Source organism: Muntiacus reevesi, chromosome X, assembly GCF_963930625.1.
Source record: "Muntiacus reevesi chromosome X, mMunRee1.1, whole genome shotgun sequence".
In the NCBI taxonomy this organism is placed as follows: domain Eukaryota; kingdom Metazoa; phylum Chordata; class Mammalia; order Artiodactyla; family Cervidae; genus Muntiacus; species Muntiacus reevesi.
Genome location: NC_089271.1, coordinates 94,685,170 through 94,691,772, shown reverse-complemented (window position 1 = coordinate 94,691,772; position 6,603 = coordinate 94,685,170). Strand labels below are relative to the sequence as shown.

Here is a 6,603-nt window from a genome sequence, read left to right as displayed (position 1 = left end):
TCAGTGTTTGTGGGCACGATGCGACTGAGGCCAGCCGGTGCTGTCAGCTGTCTCGGTCCCAGTGGCAGATCACTGTCCTGCCTGGTGGCCGCAGCCCAGCCATCCCAAAGCGATTGTGACTCTCTCTGCCTGCAGGAAGGCGGAGCCTGCCTCATGTACAGATGATACCTCCAGGCAGGAGTTTCCAGGCTCTGGGACAAGGAGTGCTTGCCAGGGGGCCGAGGCAGACATTCTGGCCCCCTCCACGGCCACAATCCCCGCCCGCTTTCTTTCCACGTGTGCATCCCAGTGATGCCCTGGGCCACATGGGAAGATGCCAGCAGACTTGCCCTCCAGCCTCCTACCCTGCCCCTGGACTATGACCTCACACAAGGCCCACCCTCCCCCTGCGAGTCGTCCCGACCCAAGCTTGACCCTGCAGGGCTCAGCTGCTTGTCCCCAGTTCCCCTCCTGGTGGGGCCCAACCACCAGTCCATGGAGGGCAGCCCACTGACTGTGGCGGCCCCCGGATCCTTCCAGAGTGGCAGTGTGAGGGAAGCAGTTGTTTTCTCCTGTATTGCAGGGTCTCCTGGGCTGTAAATCACAATCACTCCTGGGAGATGGGCTTATGTGCTATGGACTGAGACATCATGGGGTCCCTGTCCCAGCCACATGAGGACAGGCCAGCTGCTGTGATGAGCACAACCCACCCTGAGGGCAACTGCTCATGTGTTTCTCATCAGTTGGGCCCTCCTGGAAACCCGTGGCTTGAGGGCCCTGCCAAGGAGAAGACCGTGGTGGCTTGTTGTCCAAGATTGCTGTATTGTCACTGGTGACTTTCTCCCTGTTCCTCTGGTCCTCGTGCAGGTGAAGATGCCCAGTCAAGCAGGCAGAAGCATGTTTTCTCCTCTGGCCATCAAGCAGGCACCCACTGCTTCAGGCTGTAGGAGTGCTTGCAGCCACTTCTTGCTCAGGGATTCCACTCACACAGGTGAGATTTGGAGGCTCTCAGGAGGAAGGGATTGGGTTGGCTGAGAAACTGAATGGTGGCCACTGGGCAAGCCTGGGATCCAGTCACATACCCCAGTAGAAGACACAGCAAAGGCCAAGCCCCGGGGCCAGCCAGGTCCTTTGTAACCAAGCCAGACCCAGTGAAGAGTGTGACCCTTTGTCACCCAGCAGGTGGGCAAACGTTCAACCGAATGATGATGCTCAGGGCCAGCCAGTGCATGAGGCCATGACACCCTTGCCTGTGGTTGGTGGAGTGGAAACAGGGGAAGCCTTTGTGGGAGGCCATTTGCTGGTGTGTGTCAGCACCTCGGGTGTGTGTCATGTGGCCTGGGCCACCTCCTGCATGGTTTTTCAATGAGTGTGTGGTCATGTCGAGTGGCTGTATTGGCAGAATGAGCTTTCCCTTCCCTTCCATCAAGAGGGAAGCATCAGTAACTTGTGGGACCCCTGACACTGGCAGGTGTATACAGACACATGAAGATGTGCAGACGTAGAAGAGTGTGCCCGAGGTGCTGGGAGTGGAGAAGCCATCCCCCCACTCCCCACTTGCCCCTGCAGAGAGATGTTCAGACAGGGCTGACACTCTGGCTTCATTTGCCGGCAGTCACATCCGAATCACACTGGGTGGCTCATACTAGGATCCATGTTGGTTCAGGAGGCCCGGCAGCCGAGGTCGAGGTGTTGGCTGGCGTTGGCTCTCATGAGGGCTGTGGAGCGTCTCTCCCATCTCTCCTCCATCTCTTCCAGGGCATTGCTGGCCTTGGTGGGTGTGTCTGGGCTTGGAGAGCTCTGCCTTCCTCTTCACCCCAGTTCCCTCGTGTGCCTGTCTGTCTTTAAATGTGCCCTTTATATGGAGACAGCTGTACTGTTAGAGGAGGGTCCATCCTTATTGTGCTCACTTGACCTCCATCAGCTCTGTGAAGAACTTTCCTTTGTCTGTAAGGTCACGCCAAGGTATTTGGGATTGGGACTCCAGCACCTGACTCTGAGGGTACACAATGTGAGTCCTCACACCCTACAAAGGCTCTGAGGAAGGAACACACTGGAATGTTAAAAGGATGGAAAGATGGCCTTTGTGGCTACTGGGGGTGAATCCAGGGTCGAGAAGAGTAGGCCACCAGGGTAGGAGCTAGATCACATAGGGCCTCGTGGGCCTGTGAGAACTGTGGCTCTTCTGTGCTCCAGGAGGGAAAGGCCCAGAAGGTCCTGAGCGGGGTGCCCGTGGGACCTTGTCCCCATCTTCACAGCCATGTGGAAACGGAGGCCCCTTGCAAGGTGCTGAGACCCTGCTGACGTTAAGGCTCGTGGCTCTGCTCCTCTGCCTCCACCCCCCTCCAGTGAGCAGGGACCACCCCCCTCCAGGTATAGGGAAAGAAGTGAGAATGGTGGTGCGTGTGTTCAAGTCCCCTGCAGTCATGGGCTACATATCTATGCCTCCGTGCCTCCTCAGCTGTCGAACGAGGTGACGATAACCTAGTGGATTATTTGAAGTCTGAATTCTGTGATCCCTACATGGTGCCATCCTAGGCCCTGGTGATGACATGGAGTGCACCCATCTCAGTAGTTCCTGCTCTTCTTTGTTCTTTCTCTAGGCTCTGAGCAGGGCCCGGGACATCTGCTGACAGTGGAGGCAGTGGCATGGGAAGGACTGGGTGGAAAATGGCTCCCAAAGTTACAGGGAAGACACCTGGCAGGGCTTTTGAGGTCCAGGGTGCCCCATGGCCGAGTCCACATTGGTTAGCATAGATCTGCCCTCATCATCCCTGGGCTAAGACAGGGGATCTGCAGAGCGTGGGCAGTGATGGGGCCGCAGAGCTGAAAAGTGGGGTGGTGGCAGGGAGTGGGGGAAGCCAAGCCCAGGACAATGCCTGTCTGTGCTGGGAGAGGACCAGAGCCTGGTCTCTGGGCTGTGAAGCCAGGGGGCTTGTGCTCCCTCCTCAGTGCTCTCAGGGTTTCAGGGCCCTCTGTCTTGGATCTCACCTCATGCCTTTCTCCCACTGTCCCACCCTCCTTGCTGACCTCCCCACAGACTGCATGGGATGGATGGGTCCTCTGGGTTACCACCGTGCCATCAGTGAACTGTGTGGAGATAGATGGAAAGAGCCAGCTTTCTCTGACCCATGCTTTCTGTGTCAGCAGATTTGGAGGATGCTCAGGCTCGTGGGGCTGAGGTCCAGCCCAGGGCTGTGAGCTTGCAGGCCACTGAATCACACTCCTGACCTTTGTGGTTTTGTGTTTCTGCAGCCACATGAAGACCTGGGAGCCCTGGGAGATGAAGTTCGGCTGTCTGCTCTTCTGACGGCCCTATGCGGGTTTTGTCTTAAACGGTGTCAAGACCCTGGAGATGGAGATGCTATAGCAGCCCATGCTACGTGGCCACCAGCACTATACCCTGGCCGTCCACATGGCACACCGGGACTGGGAGGACGCAGCCTGGCGGGAGCTGCTGGAGCAGAGGCTGGGGATGAGCCCCACCCAGATCCAGGCCTTGCTGCGGGATGGGGTAAAGTTCAGTCATGGAGTGATCGTGGGTAAGTGATGCCCTGCCTCCTGCTGCCCGCATGGCCCCCAGCACTGCCCTGGATCTTGGCCGGATTGTGCTTGTTTGTTTTCTGTTGAACTAGTTTGTGAGGTTGGGCGTGGCGGCTGAGGTTCCTCCAGAGGGACAGCAAGGGTCCCTGGGCTGGGAGCCAGCTGCCTGAGGTGCCTGATCACCACTCTGGGCCTCAGTCCCCGTTTGTGCTTGAGGCAGAGGTGGGTCCAGGTCTGCACGTGGCACTTGTCTGTGTGTCTGTTTCCCCACGTGTGTCTGTGTGCCCGGCAGAGACCATGAGAGGCAGTAAAGCACAAAGCCTGGGTTCCACACCCACACTGCCTGAAGCAGGGCCTAAACATGTCCCCTGACTCCCCAGGGGTGAGGCCCCACAGCAACACCTGTCTGCTGGTAAATCCCTTGGGGACCTGATGTCTGCTGGCCCCTGCTGGGGCCCTCCTGCTCTGTCCCTGTGGCCTGCAGTGGGCAGACTGAGAGCTGCCCGTGGCCTGGTGGGTTCATGGGGCACCAGGCCTCTCCGTTTCATTTTGCTCCCTCCCTCGCTTGGCCTCGCTGTGAGTTCCCTTTGCTGAGGTGAGCCCGTCTGAAATGCTCAGCCAGAGGACCCAGTTCACCTCGGGTTCCCTCCATGATATGGTCTTAGTCTCAAGCAGGTGCAACTTTGAATGACCTTGTTCTCATTCTGTGTCCTGTCTTTGCACACATCTCATGGTCATCGGGAGCATTTTGCTGTGCCTAGAAAACCTAGGTCCCGACTAGGTGGAGGAGCTGGAGAATCAAGGCCTGCTACCCGACCTGCAACAGAAGTACATGACTGCGCTTGCCAACCCCCGCTGGCTGCTGCAGTCCATCGATGGGAGGGGCGGGAAGGACATCTTCCAGGTGGACATCCTCCAGCACCTGGTCCTCTTTGGGCAGGAGGCCTGTCCAGACTGGGCTCTCGAGAGGAAAGTGACCGAGAGACCAGAACATGCTGATACCATGCAGTCACCATAGCGCTCGGACTTGCCCATCTGGTTCTGTCTGAATCGATCCTGTGCTGTGGTGCCCACTTGGTGCGGGGCTAGGGACAGGGACTCCCCTCATGTGATGCTGCTCTGGAATCAGTGAGAGTCTCTGGGACTTAGACCTTTATGAATTGATGGTGTTGCCAGTTGTTTTGGCCCTGCTGGATCTGGGTGGTTGAGAGAAATGTGTTGTGGAAACAGGTTAGTGTTTTTCCCTCTCTGTTCTGGTCCGAAGTCCCGGATGTTGGAACAATGACCAGGGGGTGATAGGGGAAGACTGGGGGCAGGGCTGCACATCGGCAGGCAGGGAGGCCCACAGGCCCAGAAACAGGCCGCTGTTTATCCTTGCACGTGACCCTTGTCCTACTGTAAAGTGTCCCTTGGCTCTCAAAGCATGTGTGTTGGACGCAGTGCCTGGCCGCCTCACGCCCAAAGAGAGGCTCCTAAATACAGCTGTGAGGGCAGAGCGACTAGGGCTGGTGTTCACCGTGTGGAAACCTTGTACTTGTCTTTGGGTTTGGGGTAATGTGTTTGCAAGGCACTTGGCGGCTGGCGTGACCCTGCTTTCCAGTGAGTCTCCTGGGGAGGCCCCTGGATAGGGAGCTGGGACACTCAGCTGCTGATCAGAAACTTGTGGCATCGTTGGGGGACACTTGAGGATCTCTTCTGCTGCAGGGTGCATGACTCATGGAAGGTGACACCCCAAAGGTCGGGAGCCCAGTTGGGCCGTCTGCTGAGTGGCAGGCAAGGCCCAGGGACCTGTCTGTCCTGGGCTTGCCTCAGCACTCGGCTCATGAGTCAGATGCTTGGGTGAATCTGTGAAATGCTGCTGTTTCAGATGAAAAGGGACCGTGGGAACTGGACCAAAGCCTGCATGGGGCGTGGGCTTCTAGCCTTTTCTGGCTCATCTTGTGCCATGTGTGAATACAATGGACAGATAGAAAGAACACAGACTCGCAGTTCTTGTTTGATTGTTTATTATCTCCAGTGGAGTTTTGCTTTACTTTATTAGAGCCAGAAATCTATTTTGATTACAAAAGTGTGCTTTTGAGTGTCCTTCGGGATCTGGCAGCTCAGCGATTGGGCTTGTTCTTGACCTGCTCACAGAGGGCACACTTATAATCTGAGGATTCTCCCTGCTCCTCCTTTGACTCAGGGGTTTCGACTGGGACCATGACTGAAAAGAGCGCCATCAGGATGGAGTAACAGGTTGAAAGGTTGTTGCTGACCCATGAAGATTGGGATTCTTGGCCTTCGGAGGAGAATTCAATCCGGGGCCAGAGACAAGGCTTGATCACTCAGAGCTTTTGTGTAATAAAGTTTATCAAAGTATAAACGAGGTAGAGAAAGCTTCTGACATAGGCATCTGAAGGCGGCAGAAAGAGTACCCCCCTGCTAGTTTTGAGCTGGATGTTATATACTCACTAGTAGTCTGTTAATGAAAGAAAGGAATGTCTTAAAACTCAGAATGGCACCAGGCCTCTCATCCATAAGATGTATTTTGGGATACTCTTGGCACCAGAGGAGTCATCCCAGGCCATAAAGCAATTGACTTGAATCTTGTAGAAGGGCAGATCACCATACAAATAGTTTCGTTTACATAGGTTAAGGGAACAATGTCTGAGTATAACATAATGGTTTGTCAAGTCAGTTCTGAGCCATTAGAGTCTGGGGTAAAAAGCATAGTATGTTAATACAGCTTGAGACAAGCATTTCCATAAGAAAAATGCATTGGTTAACTCAAGGTTTGAGAATAGTCAACTTCAGGTGGAACCAGGTGTCATTATGGCAACACAGTATTTTAAGAGAAACCTCCTTTTAAAATTTGTGTCAGTTCAGTTCAGTTCATTTCAGTCGCTCAGTCGTGTCCGACTCTACGACCCTGTGAACCACAGCACGCCAGGCCTCCCTGTCCATCACTAACTCCCAGAATCCACCCAAATCCATTTCCATTGAGTTGGTGATGCCATCCAACCGTCTCATCCTCTGTCTGCAGGAGCAAGGAGGAGACTGGGAGCGAGGAGGTTGAGGTGGATGCAGCCTCCCCCGCCT

At 55.4% G+C, this 6,603-nt stretch overlaps 1 pseudogene; it reads left to right on the top strand.

Moving 5' to 3' along the window:
• Positions 1 to 3,262: 3,262 nt before the first annotated feature.
• Positions 3,263 to 4,540, top strand: LOC136154584 (protein EOLA1-like; annotated as a pseudogene).
• Positions 4,541 to 6,603: the final 2,063 nt, after the last annotated feature.